Raw genomic sequence first — 15877 nt, 5'->3', positions numbered from 1 at the left:
TGGACACATTAAACCAAGCACAGCCTCTCTACCTGAATTCCCAACACTCCCTACTTAGTAACCCTGCTCACTTACTACCTACAGCTCTGTAACTTTCCAAATTATCGTTTCTGATATTTGAAAAACAATAAATTTGATGACACAGCAGCAACATCAATAGGGTAAATAAAAAAACTATCTTCTGTTTCATGTCCCAGAAGGTTTCTGAATTATACAGGTACTAACTGGCAACCATTATAAAGATGCCAAAACAGCATCAAATGCCTAATTCTGGTTCAGGAAAGAAATCATGGGTTAGGATGGATATGCAATACATAAAGGAAGATATAAATATATTCACAGCAGTAACTCCCATCTACAGACCTTAGGGGTCTAGAACCTGTATGGGAGGGACTCAGATTTATGAAGTGAGACAACCAGAAACAACGCTCCAAGCGCTGGCACAGACTTCTCTAGGAGCAGGGAGGAAGGGCAGCCCCGCTGAGACGCTGCTTGGAGTGCTAACCCTCTAGAGGCACTGAAAAATCTCCAGGGAGCTAAACCACACTTCAAATGCAGTAAGACAGACAGAACAGTACTCACCAGATCCAGGCTCAAGACAGGCTGCTCTATGTGTTGGAGAGAATCACTTGGCAACACACTTGGGACAGACAGTGAAACCCACAAAGGTTCTACAACAAAGCATCTTCTAGGGATTGTGGCAGTAGTTAAGGGGGCTGGTTTGTTTTGCAAGGAAGGGTGTGCAAGTCTGGAGAGCAGCAAAATTTGACCCAAGAAAAAAGGCTGGAGCTGCCAGCAGAGGGCTAACTTCACCACCGTCCCCCATACACTGCCTGCCTGGCCAAGCATGCTTTCCAATAAACATCTAAAGAATATGGGCTTTGTGGAGAGCCAAGCTGTTTGCCTGAAGGAAGCACTCACTTATTTTGACATTTCCCAAGTCTATTACGTGTTTCCAATAAATTTGAAGACAAAATTTGAGGTCAACCTAGTTCAAGCCAGTCACAGCTATTCAAATCAAAGAGACAAGATTACAAGCAAAACTCAGATGCAGAAAAACATTAAGACAAAGTTCATATGAGACCTAACACTTTCACATCCAGCAACACAGTAATCACGGTAACATATCCAGGCAACTAATGATCACGGTGCAGTATAGTCCAAGGATAAATCAAAGCATGAAGTTTCCATTTTAAACTCTAAAAATGAAATCATTTTTAAAACTATCTCTTTAAAAGGTGACTTTTAAACAAACTGCAACAGATTTACAATTATTTAACTGAAAATCAAAACTAAAATAGCTTACCTGTATACACTGTATATACCTTAACCTAAATGGTAACTAAAATAACCAAAAAGGGAAAACTAAAGTAAGCAACAATATTAGCCATTTCTGACTTCTACATTAAAACAAGTGTCACTGATAAATGGCCTGTAGCACATGAGAATACTATAGATAACACACTTATATTTCAAAGTAAATTATTTCCAAGCCTTTAATTTGGTATTGAATAATCTGAACCAAATAACTTATTCTTCCAATTACTTAACCATTTGCTTAGAGTTTACAAAGTTTCTCCAATAAAATACTGAGGTGTACATATCCAGGTGAGGAAAAGTTGTGCTGTGCATCCTGCACAACTGACTCCACCCACATCAATTTTAAGATATGCTATCAACAACAGGAGTCACCGTGTACTTACGTCTCATGTGGGATCTGTCCTTAATGTGTTGTCCAATGTGAAATGATGCTATAACTAGTACTGAAACAGTATTTTTACACCTTGTGTTTCTCTGTGGGTGCAAACTGATGAAATCTTTACTTAGTATATACTGAATCGATCTTCTGTATATAAAGATAATTGAAAATGAAAAATAAACTTGGTGTTAAATTGGAAATTGCATAGAAAATTAATCAATTCTTAAAAAAATATCATGTAGGATCTCTGTCCTTAATGTGCTGTACATTGTGATTTAATGCTATAACTAGTACTCCAACAGTATTTTTCACTTGGTGTTGCTATGTGAGGGCAAACTGTTGAAATTTTTACTTAATATATACTAAACTGATCTTCTGTATATAAAGAGAATTGAAAATGAATCTTGATGTGAATGGAAGGGGAGAGGGAGCGGGAAAGGGGAGGGTTGTGGGTGGGAGGGAAGTTATGGGGAGGGGAGCCATTGTAATCCATAAGCTGTACTTTGGAAATTTATATTCATTAAATAAAAGTTTAAAAAAAAAAGATATGCTATCTGGTGTATACCTGAACAGCTAGAATCAAATGAGCTTCCTGCTGTAACTGACAAATAGCCAAGGACTTATTATTGGATTAAGAAGGTCCCCTCACCAAAAACAGCCACATATCCCATTAAGACAATGAACCCTACTAATAATTAGAAATCAAATTCATAGAAAACTCTCAAGGTAGAAAACAAAAATCAGGCCTGAGCTTTTATTCCAAAAGTAGGCTTTAACATAAGGAAAACAGTTTAGGATTTCTTTCCAAAGTTATAGCATATAACACAAGCAAATGATGACCTAATGTATATATTCATGAACATGAGTTAATAAAAGATTTTCCCGTGTCCTATACTGCATTTTTAGATTTTACTTGCCTACCATGAAGAAATGTGTACTTCACTGGCATTAAATAGTTCAATCTGTGCAGGCATCATCACTATCTATCTCCATAACTTTCATCTTTCCAGTCTGAAACTCTACACTCATTAAACTCACATCCTCCTCCTCTCAGCCTCTGGCAACCAGCATTCTACCTCCTGCCTCTATGAAGCTGACTATTCTAGGTATTTCATTTCAGAGGAACTACACAGTATTTATCCTTTCTGCGATTTCACTTAGTATAAGGTCCTCAAAGTTCATCCGTATGGCCACATGTGGGACCCCAGAGGGCCAGTTACCTTAGCACAACTATCCAGGTGGAGAGAAATTCCTGAGGCTTTCTACTCTGCCATTTTCCCTCTAGCTTCCCCAGTCCACTTTAATATCCTGTGTTAGCTCTATGAGAACCTGGCTCATGTTCATCTAAATGGGCACATAATTTACATCAAAGCAACTTAAAGGGCAGCTGTTGTAGTCACTGCAATGACAGAATAAGCATTTTTACTTGCTGTAAATTATGATAATTATGCATTTAAACTATTTAAAGATCAATCTTAACCAAAAAAATGTTCTAAAACATCAAGAAATAAATATATATACATCTCATTTTATAAGAAATTTTTTGAAAGCCAACAAATAATATGCAACAAAACTGCAAATGAAGTTCTAAATAAACTCCCTTAAAAGTTGTTCTCACTAGAGGGATACACAGCAGACTCAGAGAATGGCAGATGTCCTAAACAGCACTCTGGCCTCAGAATCAGCCCTTAAGCCATTCGGATCTGGCTGAAGAGCCCAGTATTTTAGGCATGGAAAGCTAAGACATTCTGGGGAAAAAAAAAACCTAAATGAAGGATCTCTGCGAGTGAGATCCCAGGGGAAAAAAACAGGGCCATCAAAGAAGGAGGTACTTTTCTCTGAAGGGAGGAGAGAACTTCCACTTTGACTATGGCCTTGTCGAAATAAGATCAAAGTTGGAGAACTCAAAAGGCTTCCATAGCCTTGGCAACTCATGACTAGAGCCTAGGGAGATTACTGATGCCATAAACAAGAGTGTTAATTTGTTAAGTCAACAACAGGAGTCACTGTGCACTTACTCCTCATGTAGGATCTCTGTCCTTAATGTGTTGTTCAGTGTGAATTAACGCTATAACTAGCACTGAAACAGTATTTTACACTTTATGTTCTGTGTGGGTGCAAACTGATGAAATCTTTACTTAATATATACTAAATTGACCTTCTGTATATAAAGATAACTGAAAATGAATCGATGTGAATGGAATGGGAGAGGGAGTGGGAGATCGAAGGGTTGCAGGAGGGAGGGAAGTTATGGGGGGGGGGGAGCCACTGTAATCCATAAACTACTTTGGAAATTTATATTTACTAAATAAAAGTTTTAAAAAAAAGTTGTTCTCAATAAAATTAATATCTAACAACATATTTTCCTACAAATATTTTAAATTAAGATTCAAAAAGTAGTGGTAAACAAAAGAAAAACACTCTAGGAAATTCCACTGGAGGCAATACGAACCCCCACAGCAGTTCAGTAGGAAACCTGGACATAGCATTTGTTTTAAATCTGCTTAGGAGCAGACGTTTAACCTCGCAGTCAAAACGCCCACATCTGACACTGGAGCATTGGAGCTCCAGCTCCTGACTTCAAAACTGCTGTCAATGCAAACCCTGGGAGGCAATGGTGATGGCTCAAACAACTAGATTCATTCCTGGATTGCATTCTGGGTCCCAGATTCATCCCTGGCCTACCTGGACAATGTGGGCATTTGGGGAGTAACCAATTGGATAGGATGCCTCTCCTCTTTCTTTATTTCTGGGGCCAGCACTGTGGCATAGCGGATAAAGCCACAGCCTACAGTGCAAGCATCCCATGTGGGCGCCAGTTTGAGTCCCAGCTGCTCCACTTTCGATCCAACTCTCTGCTATGGCCTGGGAAAGCAGTAGAAGATGACCCAAGTCCTTGGGCACCTGCACCCACGTAGGAGACCCGGAAGAAGCTCCTGGGTCCTGGCTTCCAATCGGCACAGCTCCAGGCATTGCGACCAATTGGGGAGTGAACCAGCGGATGGAAGACCTCTCTCTCTCTTCTCTCTCTCTCTCTCTCTCTCTCTCTCTCTCTCTCTCTGCCTCTCCGTCTTTCTGTGTAACTCTGACTTTCAAATAAATAAATAAATCTTTTAAAAAAATTCTAAAAATCTACTTAGAGTCATTAGAGAATTGAGGATAAAAAACGACCAAGCCAGGATTTTGTGGGGAAGAGAGGACTGGGAAGATGAAGCAGCATCTGGCAACACCTCCCATGCCAAGTGCTGGTTATAAAGGGCCATCTGAGAACCCAATTCACCCCGACAACCTCATCTAAATGCTATCAAGTCACTGGAACAGTGTAAGATTACTTTACATTGAATGGAAGTGGTTCATGCAAGTAGCTAGCAAACGTAGGGAAAATGGTCATCTCAGGAATTAAGGAAGCACAAATCAAAACCACAATGAAAGGCTGCCACACATTCACCAGGAGGGCGACAATGAAAAAGCCAGACAGCACCTGTGATGAGCAACTGATGGAGCACACTCCTGGACTGTAGACACAGTGTAAGTTGCTACCACCACTGTGGAAAAGCACCTGCAGTATCTTCTAAACGGAGACATACTCTTACCAAGTATCAGCTCCGTCTCTGCTTGCATATCTAAGAGAAGCAAGTCCACCAAAGGACACAGAAAACAACACTGATGGAAGCTTTGTTCATAACAGCCAAAGAAGAAAGCCACACAAATGACCAGCAACACTGGAGCAGATCACCCGGGGCGTATTCAGACAACAGAATGTGCCAAAGCAAAAAGAAAAGAGCAAATGGGCAACAATAAACACACTCAGATAAAATAAAATGTATCTCCAGCTGACCCACAGTGGAAGAAATGTTACAGGAAATTGTTCAGGATAAAGGTAAATATTATGAAAATCAGCAAACTATCGCTATATACAACATGGATGAATTCCAAATTTTGAGTGAGCAAAGCCAGACCCAACAGATTATATATTGTAGAAATCTATTCATATGAAGTTCAAAGGGCAGCAAAACTAAAGTACTTAGGGGTTTGTTTACACATAGGTGGTAAAACTATACGGAAAACTGAGAAAGCTGTTACCATAAAAATGAGGATAGCCATAACCTTCAGGGGTGAGAGAGGGGCACAATGGGAGTACTTCTGAAATGAATTTAAGATTTTCTTTATCTATCTGAATGGTGGTAGTAATTTATTTAACTGCTCATTTTAGCTACGTTTTGTGTATGTTATTCTTCACACTTTAAAAATGTGGAAAGCAATATCATTCTGAACTGACTATAACATTTTTTTTTCTTATTTTTGACAGGCCGAGTGGACAGTGAGAGAGAGAGAGAGAGAGAGAGAGAAAGGTCTTCATTTGCCGTTGGTTCACCCTCCAATGGCCACTGCGGCCGGCGCATCTCGCTGATCCGAAGCCAGCGGGTGCAGGGCCCAAGCACTTGGGCCATCCTCCACTGCACTCCCAGGCCACAGCAGAGAGCTGGACTGGAAGAGGAGCAACTGGGACAGAATCCGGCGCCCCGACCGGGACTAGAACCCAGGGCACCAGCACCGCAAGGCAGAGGATTAGCCTATTGAGCCGCAGTGCCGGCCTGACTATAACATTTTATAATCAAAAACTTGATGTGAAAATGTTTACAGTGTGAAGTTATAATGAAGGTACCATATATAAATCTAGAAAGGGCACTCATGGTAGTAACAATGATTCTATATCAAAAATTTAATGTCATAAATATCTCAAATTCATAAACACAAGAAGTTATATAGTATCCTTTGATAATTTATTTTCTGAACAGGAAATTTCTGGAATAGGTAATACCAATGACTAGGTCGATGTTTTCAAAGGGTTTTTAGGTCCTCCTTATTCTTAACACTTTATAGTTTTGTATTAACCACTAAAGATTTTTAAAATAACATATCGACGTATTTACACTTACTAGAATACAGGACAATTTAAATAAACAATAACATGACTGAAATAATCCTACCTTTAGTAAAAAAGTTTCTTTTGTTGTCAATTAGAAATTACTGTGAAAATCATTTATGGGGACAACATCAAATCTTTACTAAGTTTACAAAATTCAAGTGGTTATACAGCTTTTCCACCCAAAGATTAACCTCTTCCAACCTGCACAACAACAGAAATACCCAACATTTGGAAATAGCTTCCTTCTCCTTTAATACCAACTCCAGTTTCCCGAGTAGGAGGTCTGGCCGCCCAGGTGTGTACTGGCATGGGCTGCAGGTTGTAGAAGCGGACATCTGGGTGCACAAGACCACAGAAGGACACAGCTGAAGGAACTCTGCACCCTCCCCACTCCCAAGCACGGACTCAAGTGTCCCTTCCACTGATGACAAAATGAGCACAACAAAAAGGCATCTGCACCTTGGGGCAGTGGAAAAACTGGTCATTTGAAAACATGTGTTTCTAATCTCAAGAAAATTTAATTCCAATATGTGCAATTTAGAAGATTTTTTTTTAAGTGGCGCTGGATGAGGGTAGATTTGTTTTGTTTCTGATTCTGCCTTTCCAATTTCGTGCTGCTACAAAGTGCATAAGCTTACAGACTCCTGAATACGAGAAATTCTGATTTTTATTTATGCAAAGCAGGGACAGAGGTCCTATGTCCATTTCCCATATCTAACTGTTTCATCGTCATCATGAGGAATATTAGTTTTTCTATCACAAAATCAAAAAAACAATAATTTCTTAAGGGTATTTTGGAGATACTAAGAAACATTAAAATGTTTAGAGTAATCATGTATTACAGCTAAAGGAGTATATTATTTGTGGCAGAATAGAGAAATAAATTATACTAATTTGCCTGGGCTGCTATAATTATCACAAACTGGGCGATTTAAACAATTCTGGAAGGAGTTAAGTACAAAATCAATGTGACAACAAGGTTAGGTCCTTTGGAGAGCTGTAAGAAGGATCATTACCATATCTCTCTCATTGGTTTGGAGACATGCATGTACATATATGTACACACGTTTATGTGAGGGTGTATATATATGTTATATATATAATTAGAAACAACCAAAAATATACATAATTAGAACTTAATTGCACTGAATACTGTTTTTCATGCCATTTCTGAAGTGTCTCATATCCCTATTAACATATTTGTTTACAGTGGAACTCCTAATGCAAGTTCTTTCCCTTCTAGATATATAGCACAGATCACACATATACACCAACACTTCATTGCTAAACAGAGGTGCTTCCAGCCAAGTATCCCAAAATAAGCATTCAAAATAGAGCATATTTTCCAGTGGAGGTAAAGATTATGGTGTAACCAAAAGGAATGTGCAAGCCAGCAATAATTTAATTTAGCAGCTGAGCCAAACCATGATAGTCCACTTTAAAAACACGGAAATTTGAGAAAGTGACACTGCTGCAATTGTTAGCTATGGAATGCAAGAACATTTCTTTTAAACTTCAAGTCTCTCAAAACCATTTTGTGTATTTATTTTTTGAAAGAAATGTCTATTCAGCACATTTGGGATCTGAGATCTTGAAAATAACTGAATCCTTTTTCCTGTTTCGTGCTTGCTGACACCAAATGTAAATGCTATTACAAGGTTCCAGTTACTGCAGGAGCTTGCTTTTACGCAGACATTTTATGCACATCTCAAAAGGCTTTCCTTCGCATGGTTCATGTTTCAATGGATGGATGATTTCACCCTTATGAAATATAGAAAGCAGTCCATTCTGAAACTATTAGCAAAAGATAAAGAACCAATTATAACTCCAACTATCATTGCTCTTGGTTTTTTTCAGTTTAAAAACTTTTCAACAGCTTTTAAAAGGTCATGCATGTTCATAAAAATTCAACCAAGGCAAATCTGTCCTATCAGGCAAAAAAAAAAAAAAACATGATAAATCAAATGTATTGCTTCTTTTTGTTTTTCAGTATGGACAAAAACTTGTAACACAGGGTGAGCAATTGGTATAGCAGTTTAGACACTACTTTGGATGCCCACAGCCCATGCTGAGTGCCTGGGTTTCAAGCTCTAGCTACACTCCCACTTTCTGATTCCTAGTAATGCACACCCTGAGAGGCAGCAGCGATGGCTCAGCTCAAGTGATTGGATCCCTGCCACCAACACGGGAGATCAGGACTGAGTTCCCAGTTCCTGGCTTCAACCTGGCCCCATCCCAGGCATTGCAGGTGCTTGGGGAGTGAACCAATGAATAAAAGATCTCCCTCCCTCTCTCTGCCTTTTCAATAAATAGATTTTTAAAAAATTTTTAAATGGGGCTGGCACTGTGGAATAGTGGGTAAAGCCGCCGCCTGCAGTGCCAGCATCCCATATGGGTGCTGGTTCGTGTCCCGGCTGCTCTACTTCCCATCCATGTCTCTGCTATGGCCTGGGAAAGTAGTAGAGGATGGCTCAAGTCCTTGGACCCCTGCACCCGCATGGGAGACCAGGAAGAAGCTTCTGGCTCCTGGCTTCTGGCTTCAGATCGGCGCAGCTCCAGCCGTTGCAGCCAATTGGGGAGTGAACCAGCGGATGGAAGACCTCTCTCTCTCTCTCTCTCTCTCTCTGCCTCTCCTTCTCTCCTTCTCTCCTTCTCTCTGTGTAACTCTGACTTTCAAATAAATAAATAAATCTTTAAAAAATATTTTTAAACTAGTAACATAAAATTTACCATCTTAACCAATTTTAAGGAACAGCAGAACACTACTAACTACACGTTCACTGTTGTGCCACAGACCTCCAGAACTTTTCTATCTGCACAACTGAAACTCCATTTGCACTGCAAAACAGCTCGCCTTCAAGCACTCCTCCAAGCCCCCGGCAATCACCATTCAACTTATTTTTTGAGAGGCACGGGGACAGAAAGACAGACAGACACTTTCTGTCCACTAGATCATTCCAACAAATTCCCCCAGTGGGTGGGGGAAGAGGGAGATAAAGCCAGGAGCCAGGAATTCAAACCAGATCTCCTACGTGGGTGACAGGGGTCTAACTACTTCTGACGTCACCACGATCTCCCAGGGTCCGCATCAGCAGAAAGCTGGAATCAGTGCCAGAGCCAGGGATCAGCCCCAGGTACTCAACGTGGGAAATGGGTGATATAAATGGTATTTTAACCGCTGGGCCAAATGCCTGCCCCATTGCGCTGCCTGTTTTCAAGAGTTTGGCTATTTCAGATGCCTCACGTAAGGGGAATCATGCAGCAGTTATCTTTTTACAACTAGCTTATTTCACTTAGCATAATGTCCTCCAGGTTTAGTCAAGCTATAGCATATGACGGGATTCCCTTTCATTTTTAACACTGAGTAATATTCCAGTTCTTATACATTCCACATTGTCTTTATCAGTTCCTCTGCTCATGGCCATTCAGGTTACTTCTGTCTCTTGGAATTATTGGGAATACTGGTGCACTGAAAATGGCTGTGCAGAGCTGGCACTGTGGCATAGCAGGTAAAGCCAACACCTGTAGTGTTGGCATCCCATATGGGCACAAGTTCAAGACTCAGCTGCTCTACTTCCAATCCAGCTCTCTGCTATGGAAAGCAGTACAAGATAGCCCAGATCCTTGGGCCCATGCACCCATGTGGGAGAGCTACAAGAAGCTCCTGGCTCCTGGCTTTGGATTGGTGCAGCTCCAGCCATTGTGGCCAATTGGGGAGTGAACCAGTGGATGGACGACCTCTCTCTCTCTGTGTGTAACTCAAATAAATAAATAAATCTTTTTAAAAAATGGATGTGCAAGTATCTTTTTGAGGTCATGTCTTCAATTACTTTGTACATACATACCCAGAAGCAGGAATGATGGAACTGATCATTTTAATTCTTAACATTTGAGGAACCTCCAAACTGGTATCCATAGCAGCTACACCATTTCATATTCCATAAACGGTGCAGGAAGTTTTTAATTTCTCTGCATCCCTCACAACACTTGCTATTTTCTGAGTGCTTTTTTGTTGGCTGGTTGGTTTGGTTTTGTAACAGGCATCCTAATGGGTTTAAGGTAATATTACCTTGTGGTTTTGAATTATTTTCCTAATGATTACTTGACGCTGAACATCTTTTCCTATGCTCGTTGGCTACCTAGATCTCTTATTTGGGAAAATGTCTATTTAGGTTCCTTTCTCATTTTTTAATTTGATTGCTATTGCCTAACAAAGGTTCTTTACATATTCTATTTGTGAATTTTTCCTTTGATCCCTGTGCTTTTGTGTCAGATCCATGAAATTATTGCTCAATCAAATGCCACAAAGGTTTTCTACTATGTTTTCTCCTAGAAGTTTAACAGTTTCAGTTTCAAATTTAATACTTAACATTTAGATCTTATTTGTTTTAGATGTATTTATTTATTTGAATGTCAAAGTTACAGAGAGACATAGAAGAGAGACAGAGATCAATCTTCCACCCACTACTTCACTCCCCAAGTGGCCACAACAGCCAGTACTGAGTCAGGCTGAAGCCACGAGTTCCACCTTCCACTGCTTTCCCAGGCCATGAGCAGGGGGCTGGGTTGGGAGCGGAGCTTCAGGGACTCAAACCGGCACCCATAAGGAATGTGGCATCACAGACTGTAGCTTTAGCCACTAAATCACAATGCCAGCCCCAAAATTAGATCTCTAATTTTCTCTTCATGTTTTTAATGTATTTGAAAGACAGTGAGACATTCAGAGATCTGCCATGAGCCGGACAGCTGTGGCTGGGCCAGGATGAAGGCAGTAGTCAGCAACTCAATTCTCATCTCTAATACAGCCAGCAGAGACCCAAGTACTCAAACATCACCTGCTGCCTTCTAGGGTGCACATCAGAAGGAAGCTCGAATTAGGAGCACAGCTGGGACTCAAACCCAGGAATTTGGACATAGGATGCAGTATCCCAACTGGTGTACTTTAAGGCACATTACCAAAAATCTGCCCCTGCAATCCACTTTGAGTTAACTTTTGTATACAGTGTAGGGTAGGGTCCTCCTTCATTCTTTTGCACATGGATATCATTTCCCCTGTACACCTGCTGAAAAGGCTGTGTGGCCTTAGTATCTTTTTCAAAATTCATTTGACAATAGAGGTGAGGATTTACTTCTGGATTTTCTATTATATTCTATTAGTCTATATGTCTGTTTTTATGTCAGTACCATACTGTTTTGCTTGCCGTGGCTTTGTAATATATTTCTGCATGAGAGGCCTGAAGCGTTGTTTTACTTTCTCAAGACTATTTTGGCTAGTCTGGCTCAACATTACATATGAAGTTAAGGGTACAGATTTTTTTCCTATTTCCATAAAATTGGCATTGTTTCCATAGGCTTTTCCTAGGCTTCACATTGAATCTGTTGATAAGGCAGTATGAACATTCTAACAATATTAAATCTTCCATTCCATGAACATGTCTTTCCATTTACTTGTATTTTAATTTTTTCAACAGCATTTTCCAGTTTTCATTGCCCCTTGATTCCATCCTCCACAAACTTTCCGACGTGCTTGTGTATGTTATGTACAAGTGTTAAGGAGAACAAACTGCCTTCTTCCTGTCCTTACAGGGAAAACAATCCGTTTCTCACCACTGATGATGGTGGCTGTAGGTTTTTCAGATATGGCCTTCATTATGTTGAAGTAATCTCTTTCTGTTCCTAGTTTATTGAGTGGGTTTAAAAAAAAAAAAAACATGAAAGGATAGTGAATTGTTTCAAATGCTTTTTCTGCATTAATCAGGATGACCAGGTGTTGTGTGTTCTTAACTGTGTTAACACACCTGTATAACACTGATTTTTGCATGATGAACCTCCAAGCATTTTAGGAATAAATCTCATTTGGTCATAATGTGGTGTTGAAGTCCATTTGTTTGCTAAAATTTTGTTAAGGATTTTTGTATCAATATTCTTCAGGGATACTGGTGTGTAATTTCTCTTCTTATAGTATCTTTGTCTGATTTTGGCATCAGGGTAATGGCAACCTGATAAATGAGTCTGTAAGTGTTCTCTCATCTTCAATTTTTTGAAAGAATTTGAGAAGCACTGGTGTTAATTCCTTAAATATTTGGAAGCATTTTCCAGTAAAGTCATCTGGTCTCAGGCTTTTCTTTTGTTGGAAGATATTTGATTACTGACTCAACCCATTAATTAGTTATAGGTCTGTTCAAATATTTTATTTCTTCATAATTCAATGTTGGTAGACTTTATATCTCTAGACATTTATCCATTTCATCAGGGCTATCCACTCTGAAGGCTTAAATGTTCACATTAGCCTATTATGAACCTTTTTTCAATTCTGGGGCATCCATTGTAATGTTTCCTCCTTCATATTTGATTTGATTTTTTTTTTACTTTATTTATTTATTTGAGAGGCAGAGAAAGAGACAGAAAGAAAGTTCACATCCACTGGTACAACTCCTAAATGTCCAGGATTTAGGAATTCAACTTAGGTCTCCCACACAGGTGGCAAGGACTCAACAACTTGAACCACTACATGTTGCCCCCCAGTACTTGAATCCAGGTACTACAGCTCCCATGTGCTACACATCCCAACCAGTGACCCAACTGCTGCCCCAAATATCTACCCTTCATATCCGTTTTTCATTCTGTCTTTTTTCTTCTTGATGTGGCTAAGGAATGGCTGATTTTTTTATTTTTGTTTCTGTTTTTATTTTTTTAATTTGAAAGGCAGACTTACAGAGAGAAGGAGAGACAGAAAGAGAGAGATCCTCCATGCACTGGTTCACTCCTCAAATGGCCACAATGGCCAGCTGGGCAAGACTGAAGCTAGGAGCCAGCAGTTCCATCCTGGTTTCCTATGTTGGTGGCAGGGTCCCAAGGACGTGGGCCATCTTCTGCTGCTTTCCCAGGCACATTAGAAGGGAGCTGGATCAGAACTGGAGCTGCTGGGAATCCCCCCGTGGCTTAATCCCCCATGCCACAATGCAGGTCCCAAGAACTGTTGATTTTACCCATCTTTTCCAACAACAAATTTAGTTTAACTGACTTTCTCTATCGTTTTCCTACTATGTCATTTATTTATGTTCTAATCTGTATTTTCTTCCTTCCTCTGCTAACTTTGGATTCGGTTTGTTCCTCTTTTTCTAGTTCCTTGAAGTGTAGTTAGGTGACTGAATCAAGGTCTTTATTCTTGAATGTAGGTATGTATTGCTATGCATGACCCCATTAGTGCTGACTTTGAAGTATCCCCTTTTTCATGTCATATTTCATTTTCATTTATCTCAAAATATTTTCTAATTTCCTTTGTGATTTCTTCTTTGCCCCACTGATTATTCAAAGGTATACAGTTTAATTTCCACACATTTGTAAATTACCCAGTTTTACTTTTACTATTGATTTCTTGTTTCATTTAATTACAGTCAGAAAAGATACCTAGCATGCATTACTGCAATTAAATTTGTTAAAACTGGTTTTGTGGTCTACCATGTAATCTATCCTGGAGAATGCTATTTGTGCACTTGAAAAAAATGTATATTCTATTGTCTGGAAATGGAGTGCTCTGTATATGTCTATCAAGTCCAATCAGTCCAGTTTTGTTCAATTCCCCTAGTTCCTTGTTAATGCACCTTGTGGTTATTAAATGTGGGGTGGAGGAGGCAGGCATCATAACTCAGCAAGTTAGCCCATGGCTCAGGATGCCCTTATCCTGTACTGGAACAGCTAGGACTCCAACCAGGACTACTCTGCTTTTGATTCAGCTCCTGCTAATGCTCCTGAGAACCAGTGGGTGTAACTTAAAGCATTTGAGCCCCAGGCACTGCAGTGGGAGACCAAGATTGAGTTCCTGGCTCCTGGCTTCAGCCTGGCTCAGCTGGAGCTATTGCCTTCTTTTGGGGAGTGAACCAGCAAATGAAATCAATTCCACCTCTCTCTTCCTGTCTCCCTCCCTCACTCACTCTGACTTTCAAATAAATAACTCTTTTAAAAATAATAAAGAAATAAAAGTGGAGTACTGAAATCTACTATGATGCTACTATTTCTCACTTCAACTGCCACTTCAACTCAGGTATTAGGTGCATATGTATTTATAATTTTTACATCCTCCTGGTGAACTAACCCTTCTATCATTATATAATGTCCTTCCTTGTCCTGCGTCAGTTTTTGACTTAAAGTCTGTTTTATGTGATATGAGCATGGCACCTGTTTTCTCATCTGGCTAACATTTGTGTGGATTATCATTTCCCATCCTTTCACTCGCAGTCTGTTTCTCCTCATATCTAAAGTGAGTCTCTAATTGACAGCACACATTGGATCTTCTTTTTCTCTTGCTCCATTCTGCCACTCTGTCTTTTGAGTGGGAAGTTGAATCCACTTACACTTAAATTACTTACACAGACTCGGCTGCCATGGTGTTCCGTGTGTCTAATAATTATTTTCCTCCTCTTTTCCTCTCTTGTTGCCTTGTTTTGTGTTTTACTGACGATCACCTGTAGTGACATGATTAGAATCATTTCTCATTTTCTTCTGAGAGTCTTCTATAGGTATTCTCTTTCCCCGGGAGCTTTATATTTCCATATGATTTCATGTTACTGTCTGGTGTTCCTCTGTTACAACCTGAAGGACTCCAGTTTTTTTTTTTTTTTTTTTACTTCCGTTCCTCTGTCCTTTCTTCCCCTCACTCCCTCCTTCCTTCCTTTCCCTCCTTCCTTTTTTTTAAGTTTTTGAGATAAAATATTTTAAATTTACATCGTAGCAAAAAGGTGTATTACCTTTAACAAGAAAAAAGCAAAAAGACTCTAGTGGGAACATAGACAATGACTATAAGCAAAAATTGAATAAGTCAGGTCTAGTGGCGATTAACTCCACCTTTTGTTCATCCAGGAAGGTCTTTATTTATCCCTCCTTTTGGAAGGGCCGTTTTGCCATATATTCTATTAGGCAGTTTTCTCCTTTCAGCCCACTGAAAATATCATCCCAATATCACTGTGCCCTGTAATGTTTCTGCTGAGAAATCCACTGGTAATCTTTTGGTAGCTCCCAGACAATGAAATGCTTCTCTTACTGCATTCACAATTCTTTGTCTTTAATAGTTTATGTGTCTTGTGTGGACTCCTTTTGCTTCACCTTGGTTGGAATCCTATAAGATTCTTATATTTATATGTCCATTTCTTCCTCAAATTTGAAGGTTTTTTGCTATTTCAATTTCAGGTACACTTTCTTACAAAATCTATCTGTATATAGGCATGGTATATAACTATTTGGCTATACTT

At 39.6% G+C, this 15877-nt stretch overlaps 1 protein-coding gene across 4 annotated transcripts in view; it reads right to left on the bottom strand.

Moving 5' to 3' along the window:
* Nucleotides 1-15877, bottom strand: part of BICC1 (BicC family RNA binding protein 1) — a 338019-nt gene that overhangs the window by 293545 nt on the left and 28597 nt on the right. Inside the window, exon 1 of one of the 4 annotated variants that reach the window (XM_062215392.1) lies at nt 583-663. The exons of the other annotated variants lie outside the window; for them this stretch is intronic. The gene's annotated coding sequence lies outside the window, so the exon portion shown is untranslated. Of the gene's footprint in view, nt 1-582; nt 664-15877 lie in introns of those variants that run through there. 4 annotated transcript variants of the gene reach the window in all.

This window comes from Lepus europaeus, chromosome 17, assembly GCF_033115175.1.
Source record: "Lepus europaeus isolate LE1 chromosome 17, mLepTim1.pri, whole genome shotgun sequence".
NCBI lineage: Eukaryota > Metazoa > Chordata > Mammalia > Lagomorpha > Leporidae > Lepus > Lepus europaeus.
This window is presented reverse-complemented; position numbering and strand designations above follow the sequence as displayed.